This window comes from Pseudochaenichthys georgianus, chromosome 3, assembly GCF_902827115.2.
Source record: "Pseudochaenichthys georgianus chromosome 3, fPseGeo1.2, whole genome shotgun sequence".
In the NCBI taxonomy this organism is placed as follows: Eukaryota; Metazoa; Chordata; class Actinopteri; order Perciformes; family Channichthyidae; genus Pseudochaenichthys; species Pseudochaenichthys georgianus.
In genome coordinates, this window is record NC_047505.1 from 11,446,295 (window position 1) to 11,460,583 (window position 14,289).

Genomic DNA, 14,289 nt, shown 5'->3' on the forward strand with positions numbered 1-14,289 from the left:
TACCCAGTCACTGAATATAATTCAATGGCTGGCTATGAACTGTTCATGAACCATTGACTGTGGGTCAATTGGCAACCATAGAAAACAACAATTATGTCAATCACAATGGAACTTTACTCAAATTAACAAACAAACATACATGTATACAGGTGGAGCACTACAATTAATCCTATCACTATTTGAAGCAGTTCTTGACACTCAGCTGCACAAAAAATTGTGTTACGGGTCCCAAAAGCTTGGGTACACAGCAACAATAAATGATTTCTGTAGAAAACAGAAAAGTGCAGCAGCAATAATTATACACAGGATCCGGTTGATCGTCTGGAATGCTTCTTATTCAAAATTCAAAGTACACAGTTACATTCAAATAGCTGTACTTTACAAACATCACATTTCTCCATTTAAGTTATCTGTCTGTCACAGTCAATTACTGTATCTCAAGGAGAAATTCAACATAGTCAATATAAATTATTACATTACATTGCATTTAGCTGACGCTTTTATCCAAAGCGACTTACAATAAGTGCGTTCGACCAACAAAATACAAATTGAAGAAAACAGAATCATATAAGTACATCAGGTTTCATAGAGAAAAAACATTTCAAGTGCTACTCAACTGGCTTTAGGTAAGCCAGTCCATAAGTGCTTTGTTAATAGTTCTATTGCTCGAAGTGGAGTCGAAAGAGATGAGTTTTCAGTCTGCGCCGGAAGGTGTGTAAGCTTTCTGCCGTCCTGATGTCAATGGGAGCTCATTCCACCATGTTGGAGCCAGGATAGCAAACCCACATGTTTTTGCTGATGGGAACTTGGGTCCCCTTCGCAGCGAGGGTGCAGCGAGCCGTTTGGTTGATGCAGAGCGGAGTGCACGTGCTGGGGTGTACGGTTTAACCATGTCCTGGATGTAGGAAGGGCCAGATCCATTCGCAGCATGGTACGCAAGTACCATTGTCTTGAAGTGGATTCTAGCAGTTACCGGAAGCCAGTGGAGGGAGCGGAGGAGCGGCGTGGTGTGGGAGAATTTAGGAAGGTTGAAGACCAGACGAGCCGCTGCATTCTGGATGAGCTGCAGAGGTTGGATGGCACATGCAGGTAGACCAGCCAGGAGGGAGTTGCAGTAGTCTAGGCATGAGATGATGAGAGCCTGGACCAGAACCTGCGTCGCTTTCTGGGTCAGCTGGGGACGCATCCTCCTGATGTTGTAAAGTGTGTATCTGCAGCAGCGGGTTGTAGCAGCTATGTTTGCAATGAAGGACAGGTTGTTATCTATAAACACATAACGCTATCAAATAATACTTTCTATCAATATATCTATCTTTACCAAATATAACATATTATGGAGATCACAAAAATACACTGTCAATGTTAATAAACAAAAAACAAGGCAATGTGCCTGCAAGACTGCACTCAGGTAAACAAAACATATTACCCGTGCGCAGCAGCTAACCTGCCTGCGAGCCTTCGCTCAGGTCACATTTACCCAGGTGCGGCTGAAGCCCGCGAAAATGGCATCTATTGTTGCCGACAGTTTAGTATTTTTATAATACCGTTACTATGTCAAACATGCTCAAAACTTTCTGACACACTCTCCTAAACATCTCCAACATCATATCTAATTCACACAAGTTAACATCGATCATTTTCATTATGTACTGACCTGTAGAAAACAGAAAAGTGGAGCAGCAATAATTATACACAGGATCCGGTTGATCGTCTGGATTGCTTCTGAGGAGGGGGCGGAAGTGTCCCCCTAAAATAACCCAGATGTCACCGCTCACCTGCCAAAGGTTCCACCTTGGCGCTACTTACTCGTACTCAGCGCCATATAGATAGAAGAGTTACGACACCGGAAGTCCAAAAACGGTTATCGTCACGTGGTTCATGTAGACGAGGATCGTTCCCCGGAAGTTCATGCCGGGCAATGTGAATGCATTGATAACAGGAGATATAACTACGATTTTTGTTAATTATTAGTGAATAAAGGTTTTGATTTGCAATATTTATACAACAAATCGATATGTGTATGTATTTACATCAATATGTTTTAAAAAATAAAATCGAATTTGCTAATATTAAGTGATAATATTAGGATTAGTGTGAACAACTAGTTTACATGTTACTAACAGTGCCTTGGTTAAAGAGCCTGTTGCTGTTTATGTATAGCTTTGAATTCTTTCAAACCAATATTATCTTCTTAAACTTGTATGGTAGTCAGGAGCATCACTTTCTAATGTTTATTGATACATTTAGAGGGAGGGGATCTAAAGTAATGCTTTAAAATTCAGATTGGATTCATTTCTACCATTTTCTTAAATTCATGGTAGTTTCAGTAATCCCATGGTAACTGAGGACACAAGTTATCTAAATGACTAATGTCGTCTTTATGGCTTTCAGAAAGGACAGGAGACCGACAGGTGACTATCAAAGGACGAGCAGCAGCAGCAGGACTAGCAGCATATGATGATAATGATGATGTTAAATGTGTTGTTTTAGGAACATCCATTGCAAATACATGGAATTCAATAAACATTGAATAGCATATCATGCAGTTTGTCGGTGCCTTTTCCTCCGTGTTGTCCTGGTTTGCTGTGCTGCCTCCTAGTAGCCACCATGGTTTGATGTGCTGCCTCCTAGTCGCCACCATGGTTTGATGTGCTGCCTGGGGATGCTCAAATCGCTCAGAGAAAGGAGTACGAATGTACGGCTTCCCCACTGACACAGAGCGGAGGAAAAAATGGCTGGCTCAAGTCAGCAGGAGCAATTTCACGACCAACAGCAACAAAATATGTGATTTATATACAAACACTGCATTTGCACTTTTTCACAAAACGAAAACCACACCATTGGGAGAGCTTCATGTTTTGTTTAATACAAAAAAACAGGGAAAGGCTTGAAAAACACTGAGAGTTGAGACTCAGGGTGCAGGGTGAGGGTCTCAGTGCAGGTATTCAGGCTCCATTGAACCCCCCTCTGGTTCTTGTGCTGAGAGAGGGAGCAACAGACAGGAGAAAGGGTTATACACACCTATATAGCACACCTATTGCCTTGGGGAGATAACGTGTTTACTTATATAAAACAGTAGTATTAAACGTACCTTGTGTTTTCACTCTCACTTAAGTCCCTATCCCTTTGCCATCAATCCAGAATCAGCTGGGCTGCAACATTATACAGACAGGTAATAATCAACAGAATCACAAGGACACAATATGGCTCTGCTAAAAACACTCACTCTTACACGCACCAAAGTTATATTTATCTAATATTTAACTCCCTCCACCCCCGCATACAATCCCGTTTAGAAGCCCCTCTTCTCTAATTCAACATGTTGGACGAAATGACAGAGAGAACGGAATTTACAATTAAAAGGCTGTTCAACGTGTGTTGCTAACTTGCTTCGGTATGCTAGCTTAATCTGTTATCTGTAAACGTTCCCTAAATCTACTAATTTAGGGATAATCCACTGACATCCTTTAATACACATGTTCATTTGAATCAGATGTACTGATAATATCCGCAATATACATCTTTAAACTTCTTCTTACCTTTAAAAGTCCGTCACGAACGGTGTATTATGCTGCAACTCCACAGCTCTGCCAGCCTTGGCGCTAACTTCCGGGGAACGATTGAGAGGCTCCACGATCCGCCATTGCTGTAAAAAAGTGGTCCATTGGAGTGAACGGAGATGTCGTAACTCTTCTATTAAATGGCTCTGCTCGTACTGCTTCTCAAACAGTACAGATAAACCATAAAATGATATGAATGTCACCAAAATAAATACAGATAATGTTCAGTTTCAAATTCACTATTGTTTTGTTTTAAGATTAAAAGTTTTAAAAAAGAAAGAAATGTTCAAATAGTAGATGAATATTCAAGAGGTCTTTAAAATCATCACACTGATCATCAAAAGTTTATAAAATGCTCATGAATATTCCAAAATATTCTGAACTTGCCACAATCATCCAAAATTCATGAAATGCTCATGTTCATGAAATACTCATGCACACTTTTTGGGGTTTTAATTATAATGTTGTGATTGGCTGGATCATGAAAAGTTCATAAATTGCTCATAAAAGTCTGTCATGAGCAAAACAGGAACTTTATATGAATGAACAATGTTCATAACAATTTCATGAACTGCTCTTTAAAATGGTTCATGAGCATTTTAAGAATGTTGGTTCATGAACATGACAAGTGAACATATAATGAATGTTTCATGAGTGCTCATGAACAGCTCATAAGTACTTCCGGCATATGCCACAGAGGCCGCTACTCTGTGGTAGCTGTGGCAAGTACTTCCGGCATATGCCACAGATGCCACAATTTGCCGAGGCATCTGCCGCTGCTCAACGGGAGTTGCCACAAGATGCCAGAGTAAGAGAACGTTTACGGTAGCTGCCACTCGCCTTCCGTGGCAAATGCTGCTATTTAAACCCGTATTTATCGTGTAAAATGTCGCTGTTTTGGCATGACTTTATCGAACTGATCTCTACACAGGACTGATGATCTGTACACAGGGTTGGGTTGTAACGGAATACATGTAACGGCGTTACGTAATCAGAATACAAAAACCAAGTAGCCTAACTGTATTCAGCTCGCGTTACATTTGATAAACAACTAATCCGAATACAGTTACTTTCGTAAACCTGAAGTGAATACATCTTGGAATACTTATTGGAATTATTGGTGGAAAAGTTTCCTCACTAAATGTATCCTAATATTCATTACCGGCACACATGGATGTATAATAAGAGTGTGCACAGCGCAGCAGCATGTCTGTGAGGCCCCGCCCCCGCACGCAGATGAGAGAGAGAGATCTCTTTTTAAATATATTGAAAGTTAGAAACGGAGATGGTTCGATAAAACGTGCAAGATAACGTTTATGTAGCATTTCTTTATTGTCGAAATGATGACATTTCATAACTGGATCAAATCAAAGTGAATGGCCTGCCGCTGCTGAAGGCATGGGGCAAATATAAGTCCTTTGCCTAATTTATAAAGTAAACTTAGCATCTCACTAGCAGTGGCAACTGCAATCAGTTACAGCTGCCCTAAGTCTGTAGCCAAGTCTAATAACACCAGTGTACACGTTGCTGTGTCAATACAGATATTTATTTGTTAATTATTTGTCTTTACTAGTCATGTGACGGCCCCTAGGCCTTAGACTCAGGTCCCTGGTTAGCCACTCCCCAAATCAGGAGAGATTGCTGACACCTGATTTGGGTTGACTGCTCAGCTACAAGTATGGGTGCCTGAGCAGTCAGTCTTTCTCTCCTCTTGGGTAGCTTGGCTCTACTGGACCTTGGTTTGTTTGTTCTTTCTCTATATACTGATGCATGTTCACACACCCACACACATAACTGATTAACTGACTTCATAGTTAATTTAGTTTCTTTAAATAAATGCACTTCAATTGGATGAATCATGTGTGGTCTCCTTCCTTTGTCCGTCCTTGAGCCAGGGCGTGACATGGGGGCTCATCTAAAGTCAAAAGTCAAATTTTGACATACATTTTGTTGGTATGAATTTTCTGTACTAATTTAGGTTGGAGTATCACACATGGATGTAGTTGTTTTGGAGAGCTTTATTATAATCTAGTTTGGGCCAGTTTTCTTTGAGGTAAATATGCTAAATGTTTGGTGTGGCATGTGACTGGTGTTCTCCTCTGTGAGGCCAAGCAGCAGGTTCTAATGTCTGTTGTCAGGGGTTGGGTTTATTAGTGTGACAGAGAAAGTGGCTAGAGCAGTTGTCTCGGGATCACGTCCATGGTTTCTTGTGGGGTCGCTGTGTATACAGTTGCTTTCCAGTGCCACTGGGTTTCAGTGAAACACAGTGGCACACATAAATACCCGCCACAAGTATCTGTACGAAGACTAGGTACGAGTTTAATCAGATAAGGGACATACACTAATGAGTTAGTTGAGTATGGGGAGTCACCAGTTGTTGTTGCCACTAGTTGCATAGTGTAAAGGTTCGGTGTATGTTACCTCAATGTGGTTATCTAGGTTGCTAGATTTTTGTGGTTTGATATGGCTAACATTGTGGAAGATTTTGTTCAGTGTCCCTCGGCTGAGTTGTTGGAGCAATGTACAAAGGAGCAGTTGTTGAAGATTGCTCATTATTACTCTGTTGATTTTGATTCCAAGCAAACAAAGGAAACCCTGAAAAGTGTTATAAAGGCTCATTTGCTAGACTGTGCGGTACTGATGGACAGGGGAGGTAAGAGCATGGTCACTAATTATGTGTCTGGCTTGACATTTGAACAACAGAAAGAATTGTTGATTTTGAGGTTAGAACAAATGAAACTGGATTTGGAACTGCAAAAATTGGCTTTGATTAGCGCAGGTAAAATGTCTGCATCGGCATTGAATGAGGAACTTGTAAGTTCACGCTTTGATGTTGCAAGTAATTTACTGTTGTTGCCAAAGTTTAATGAAAATGATATAGACACTTTTTTTTGTCTGTTTGAGCGTGTTGCTGATTCAAGAGGCTGGCCTGATGAGGACAGAACTTTAATGTTGCAGTGTGTGTGTTTACAGGTAAAGCACAAGAAGCCTACTCCACTTTATCTTCTGACGCCTGTAAAGATTATGATACGGTGAAATCGTCTGTTTTGAAGGCTTATGAGTTGGTGCCTGAAGCGTACCGCCAACGTTTTAGAGACTGGCGAAAGAGTGGTAACAAAACACATGTGGAATTTACACGGGATTTGATCTTGCATTTCAAGCGCTGGTACTCTTCTTCTGGGGTAAAAACATTGGATCAGTTATGTGATTTAATCATTCTGGAACAGTTGAAACAGTCGGTCCCTGAGAACATTGCAACCTATATTAATGAACATAAAGTCACATGTCCTAGGGAGGCAGCAGTACTGACTGATGAGTATGTGTTGACGCACAGGCGCATCTTTGGTGAGCGTTATGAAAGGAATGAATCTCAGAAAGCAGGATCTTTGTCCTCAAAGTTTGCACAGCATCCTAATGGCACAAGCAATCCAAATGTGTGTAATTATTGCCATCAACAGGGTCATTGGAAAAAAGAATGTCCTTTGCTAGAGGGGAAAAGCAACAATTTTCGTGTGAAGTCAGTAGGTTTGGCTACAACTGTTCATAATCCCAGAGTTGGTGAAACAGAAGTCTTGGCTCCATTGCAAATGCAGGGTAAGGCAATTGATATCTCAGAGGTTGAGTCGGGTTATGCTCCGTTTATGTCTGACGGTTTTGTAACCCTAGTTGGGAGTGACAAGAAAGTTCAAGTCAGGATTTTGAGGGACTCAGGCGCTTTGAATACTTTGGTGAGGGAGGCCATCTTGCCTTTTTCTCCAGATTCAGACATGGGGCGCTGTGTTCCAGTTCGAGGGATTGGTCTGCAATCCATTTCTGTGCCTGAGCATAAACTGTTTCTGTCCTGTGATTTGGTCCAGAGAGAAGTGGAGGTTGGTGTTCGTCCAGAGTTGCCCGTGACTGGAGTGGACATCATTTTGGGAAATGACCTGGCAGGTGGTCGTGTTTGGCCAGATCATGCAAAGCCATTCAGGGGTAACAAAATAAACATTGCAGGAAAGAGTTTTCAAGTTAGAGGCGAGGACTGGTTTTGTACTGATAAGTGTGGAATGATGAACTTTGCTAGAAGAAGCAGTTGTTACAGATGTGGCAGGAAGAAACCATGAGGGCACAGATGATGAAAGCTGGAGGAACAGATAGTTGGAAAACTCTGGCTGGGAAGAGCAGGGGTCTCTTCAGTGTATATGATTGGAAGTGCAAAACATGTGGCAATGTCAATTGGGCTAGAAGGTCAGAGTGCAACATTTGTAACACACGGAAGTATGTGAAAGAGAGCTACAGTAACCTCTTTGGATAAGATGGGGCAGGCAAGGGGAGCTTCGTCCCAGTCTTCTTGAAGTGTTGGCCGTACACTAAGCAGCAGAAGTTGCTTTTCCTGGGGTTAGGCTATAATGATTGCAGGTTTTGTGCAAATTTCGGTAGTCACCTCAGGTACTTTTTGTCTTAGTTCCTTCTTTGCCTAGTATCACTTTTGATAGGCTTATAATGCAGTTTGTATGTGCTCTGAGACGTGCTACTCGGATTTATGAATTGGAAGAAAATGTTGTGTCTAATATTCTTGTTTTGTTTCAGGATCTGAGGTGCTACCTCATTCTTAAGGGGGGAGGTGTGACGGCCCCTAGGCCTTAGACTCAGGTCCCTGGTTAGCCACTCCCCAAATCAGGAGAGATTGCTGACACCTGATTTGGGTTGACTGCTCAGCTACAAGTATGGGTGCCTGAGCAGTCAGTCTTTCTCTCCTCTTGGGTAGCTTGGCTCTACTGGACCTTGGTTTGTTTGTTCTTTCTCTATATACTGATGCATGTTCACACACCCACACACATTACTGATTAACTGACTTCATAGTTAATTTAGTTTCTTTAAATAAATGCACTTCAATTGGATGAATCATGTGTGGTCTCCTTCCTTTGTCCGTCCTTGAGCCAGGGCGTGACAACACCTGGTTTATCGTAGCAAGCAGTGGAAACTCTCCTCAAGAAGCGACAATTGCCAAGGGCGTTGCAACCCTCACTCGCCAATATTTCATCATAAATATAGCACGTTTGTTTATTTTAGCAAACCATGCTCCACGTAAAATTGAATAGAAATGATAATGTATAATCTTTTTGAAAAATAGAGATCGCACATCAGTTCTGTGTACAGATCAGTTCGATAAAGTCATGCCTAAACAGCGACATTTTACACGATAAATACGGGTTTAAATAGCTGCATTTGCCACGGAAGGCGAGTGGCAGCTACAGTAAACCTTCTCTTACTCTGGCATCTTGTAGCAACTCCCGTTGAGCAGCGGCAGATGCCTCGGCAAGTTGTGGCATCTGTGGCATATGCCGGAAGGACTTGCCACAGCTACCACAGAGCTCGGCCTCTGTGGCATATGCCGGAAAGACTTGCCACTGCCTGCAGATGCCACGAAATGCGCTTGCTGTCTCTCGAAAGCCCCGCTCACGATTGATGGACGGAGGATTCGCTTCTCCCCTGACTACAGCAGCTACACTGTTAAACGTCGTCAGGCTTTCTCCCGGGCAATGGATACCGCCCGTGACAAAGGGGTGGAATTTTTCCTCCTTTACCCCGCTACACTGAAGGTCAAAGGAGCTGGTCAAGTTAAGACATTTCATTCCCCGGGACATGCCGAAGACTTCATCGTCTCCCTACCAGGAGTGCAGGATGCACCAACCGGTGGGGACCCGGGACCTGGGCGCTCGTCTGACGCAGACCCGGCGCCAGAACAAATCTAAAGGGAGGGCCTATGATTTTCATGGGAGGGCCCACAAAACCGTCACGTGCTGCGTGCCTGCGGCACAATATATATCAAACAGCGAGGCCAACAGCATTGCGTAAAGACGCACACTTATCGCAAATACATACACAAATAAAGGGCAACATAGAAACCACTTTTGAAACATTGTGTGCGTGGCAGCACAGACACTGGTAAATCACGAGCAAGACACACTGGTTAAGGATGGCAGCTTTCTCATCGTTGCACTCGGAGAGAAATAGTAGAGACGGAGACGATGAACTGTTTAGTCCGCCTTGGGCATGGTTTATTTTCTCTATGCACTGCAGGTGCAGTGAGTCGTGAGAGGTGTTTCTGTGTGGGGAATGCTTTCCATTATTTTGGCCAACTCTGCATCTTTGTGCAGCGTATACTAAAACAGCGATAGGAAGAGCCCACTGCCTGACTCGGACATGCTGTGGAGTGCATCGTGGTCACCTCTGAGAGGGAGTTGGTTGACAGCTAAAAAATCTATCATATCAACGACAGCTGACATGTAATAACGGTTCCGTGCCAGCTGATCTGTGTGCACCAAAGTACTAATTTCCTTATTTGTTTCCTCGCGTATCTGTCTCTCTCCAGTCTCCACAAACTCTCACATGAAATGTGTTCTTTTGATGCGGCATGCCTTAGCAGTCCTTTATCAGTCTGTAATGCGTGTTTCCAGTCGCAAAAACTTTTGACAGTAAAAGCCGCATCAGATGAAGACGTAATTACTTTAAACTGTCTACAGGGGAAACAAAAGGCTGCGTCTGCTTTTAACGAATCTTCAAGCCATGGTCTGTTGTTGTACCATGCAGTGGCAAAAGTGCGCTTCTTTCCTGAAAACAATCTCCCTGGATAACGATCCAGTTTCACCTGGCTGGGTTTATTAACCAGATCATCTGGGGCTGTTGGTCTTTGAGCGGTTGCTGGCCCAATAGTACCTGTTGATGTGCTGCGAGGTAGCGTCTGTAGTGGAGGCACCGGCACGGAGCAGGAGGAGGAGGATGCTGCTGCTGGCGGGTGTATTACAGGGTGTGGCAACGCAGGTGGTGATGGTAGTCGGAGGACAGCGTTGGTGGCGGCCGCCTTGATGAGTCAAGGATTGGGCTCGCTAACTCAGCCCCGGGATTTGCCGAGGTCAAGCTTGTGACATTAAGGTGTGCTGCTGCAACGGCAGGTGCAGGGTCGCCAGCAGCACCATCGGCTGCAGTTATTTCATCGCTATTTCGTTTGAATACATTCTTAGATATTTTAAGCCAATTTCTGATGTCCATTTTGTAATTCAAACAGAAATGGGAGTCTACAGAATGCACAATAAACAATAAACAAATCCAGAATTGGCGGCAGAGTTTGACGCTGTGATTGGTCTAAATGTGGACGAATCACAAATCACAACAGACACATGAATTTATTTGAGTAGCCTGCGATTTTTTTTGTAGTTACTATCTGACATCACATACATCGTAGCATACAAGTTCACAGTTTATTTATAATTTAAAACATTTAAAATAAAAATGTTTTAAAAAAAATTAAATGTTATAAATAATTTTTTTTAAGGTGTTTATTGGGGGAGGGCAGGAATGTCAAATGGGAGGGACTGGCCCTCCCACGGCGCCGGGCATGGTCTGACGGCGAATAGCGGTCTTTTGGAACCTGCTGGACTATATAGCGTAGCTGTTTTAGATTAAATGCACACTGCTTTGCGTGGTCTGGGATCTCTTACAGAGTTTTGGATTATTTCTGCAGGCTTCTTTTTATTTGTTTCTGTCTAACGCTGGACTCATTTGGGGACGGATAGTTGTTTATCATTGTTTGGCTGATCAGACTAACTTGCGAGCCTACTGCTTGATTTTTGGATCCCACACCACGTAATAGACTCTGGACTTTAATACAAACACAGCCGGCTTTTTGTTTTGATCTATATCACGGCGGATCCGCTGTGCCTGCCGGATGTGAATGGACAATGGCCGGTAAAATGTGCGTTGGTTATCGGAACAGTGTATGCTATGATGTTACCTATTTACGTTTTTTGCTCTCTTTTCTTCTAATAACTAAGCTCATTGTTGCCTTAGGTTATTTCATTTAGTCTGTTAACAACAGTTTAGTAAGCTTTAAGTACTGGGTTGAAGGGTAGTTATAATCCTTTTGCAGCCCCATATCCAATCAGATCATAGATCAATTTAGGAATATCCGTTTAATGCACTGTTCAGTTATTTTATGTATCGTCTTTAATCTTTATTTTTCTGTATCATCTTGTTTTTGTTACCGGGGAAATGTATGGGGGACTGTCTTGTTTTTGTCTTTGTCCAGTTATGGGAAACGCTTACATCTTCTCGGATTGATTATGTAGGGAGGGACTCCATTTTATTTTGGTCTCGTTTACAGGTTTAGTAAATATGATTGTTTATCATCTGACGTACCACTCAGCTTATTGTTGACATCTTCCAGAGCAGTGCAGCCCAATGGGTGACTTATCTATTCTTGTGTGGAACTGTGATGGGTTGAATGCACCTCACAAGCGAGCTAGTGTGTTGACTATGTTACATCACCGTAAAATTAATCTGGCTTTCCTACAAGAGACGCACCTGCTGAGTAAAGATTCCGCCCGCATTGCTAATAAATTCTATCACACTATTGCATCCTCTTCAGCTAACTCCAAAACCAAAGGAGTAGCCATTGTATCTAGACTTAATTTGAACGTTAAGGTGCTGGACATGTGGGAAGACACTGCAGGGAGGATAACTATTGCCAGGGTGGAAGTTTATGAGAGAAAGGTGGCTCTTATTTCTGCCTATGCCCCAAATACATTTGATAAGGATTTGTATGATACCTTAACTAAAAAAATGCTAGAATTAACCGAGTATGCTATCATGGTGGGAGCGGACATGAACGCAGTATGGAATTCAAATGAACGGTCAAGTTTAACAGCCTCTTGGGATCAGGAGTCTGCTACTGCTGCGCTACAGTCTTGGGCTGGGAGTTTGGGACTAGTGGACATGTGGCGAGCTTTTAACCCACAGGTTAAAGATTATTCATTTTTCTCAGCCAGACACAAATCTTTTTCGAGGATAGATTATCTTTTTACCTCTCCACAACTTTTCCAGAAAGTCGATAATGTAATGTTGCTTCCTATTTCCCTCTGAGACCACAAGGTCTGTTGTGCGACTCGGGGCAATTTATCCAAGCGCGCCACTAGATGGCGCCTCAATTCCACTTTACTAGGAAATGGAAAATATAAAGAACAATTCCTGACACAATTGGAAGAATTTCTTGACTTAAATATAGGTTCAGTTGAGGACCCAAGAATATTATGGAATGCAGTCAAAGGCTTTATAAGAAGCAATACCATATTGTTCTCTTCAAATGTATGTAAGGAAAGATCCGCCAGATTACAGGCTTTGGAAGCAGAATTTGCTAGTCTTGACTCCATTTTGCAGAACAATTACTCTAAACAAACAGCATCTAAACGTAAACTTGTCAAAAAGGAAATAAATGATATCTTGAAACAACGATCAGAATTTCTAATACATAGGGTTAGGCAGCGCCATGGGTCTCGGCCCAGTCACCTCTTGGCTTCAAAAATCAGGTCTAGTGAGCACTTTGCAGATATTCCCTCCATTCAATCTTTGAATGGTAATGTCACAACTGAGCCAAAGCAAATAAATGAGACGTTTCAAACCTTTTATTCCAATTTATATAAGTCAGAGGTTCAGTTGGACAAGAATAGATGTGACGCCTTTCTCGGTCAGCTAGACTTACCACAGCTTGCAGTCACTGATTCCACCCATCTTGATGATCCCTTTTCCTTAGAGGAATTAAAAGATGCAGTACGCAACATGCAACGAAACAAATCACCAGGTTTAGATGGGATACCTCCCGAATTGTATGTAGCATTTTGGGATAAACTGGGTCCACTACTTTTGGATATGATAATGTATTCGATAGATAAAGGCAGTTTTTCGAGGGACGTGAACATAGCCTTGATTTCCTTGCTCTTAGAGAAGGATAAGGACCCGACAGATTGTGCTAGTTACAGGCCTCTAAGTTTATTAAATTCGGATCTAAAAATATTTTCAAAAGTGCTTGCCAGGCGCATTCAGGATTATATGCCAATTTTAGTTAACTGTGATCAGACTGGCTTTATAAAGTCAAGGCTAGCTGCTGATAATGTTAGACGTCTTCTCCATAGAATAGATTCTTCAGTAGACAAAAAAGACCCGGCAGCGGTGCTGTCTCTTGATGCAATGAAAGCCTTTGACAGACTAGAGTGGTCCTTTCTGTGGTCTGTGCTGGAGAAAATGGGTTTTGGTAATGGCTTTATACATATGGTTAAGGTGCTGTACTCTCATCCCTCAGCTCTGGTGCTCACTGGGCAATTATCTCCCGCGTTATTCCCTGTTTCTAGATCTTCCCGTCAGGGATGTCCACTGAGCCCAGCACTCTTTGCACTCTCCCTTGAACCTCTAGCCCAAATGATACGCCAATTCCCTAGTATACATCCGATTTCTGTTCATGACACTCACCATCAGGTGGTGCTATACGCAGATGATATTCTGGTTTTCATGGAGAAACCGACTCAATCTATGCCTGTATTGTTATCTATTTGTGAGGAGTTTGGTTGTCTCTCTGGCTTTAGGATTAATTGGTCTACATCTGCCCTCTTACCCCTTAATGAGTCAGCTAAAATGCTTCAATTTCCACCCAATGTCCCAGTTGTCCAGCACTTTAAATATCTTGGGATAGAAATGTTTCCATCTTTAAATCGTATTGTAACATAATTACTCAGAAGCATGGAACAGGATTAAGATGGATTTGGAAAGATGGACTAGCCTTCCGAACAGTCTTCGGGTCCGAATATCTATAGTCAAAATGAACATTTTACCCAGGATTAATTTTCTCAGCTCAATGATCCCCCTCTCACCCCCGGTTGACTATTGGAAAAAAATCCACTCTTTTATTTCGCGCTTTATC

General features: G+C 42.4%; 1 long non-coding RNA gene across 1 annotated transcript; it reads right to left on the bottom strand.

Annotated features, from left to right (window-relative positions):
- Nucleotides 1-2,849: 2,849 nt before the first annotated feature.
- On the bottom strand, nt 2,850-3,640 carry LOC139433036 (uncharacterized). The gene is made up of 3 exons (XR_011642610.1): nt 3,540-3,640; nt 3,092-3,152; nt 2,850-2,979 (listed from the first exon to the last, which is right to left on the bottom strand). It is a non-coding gene; the product is annotated as an uncharacterized lncRNA (long non-coding RNA).
- Between the last annotated feature and the right edge of the window lie 10,649 nt (nt 3,641-14,289).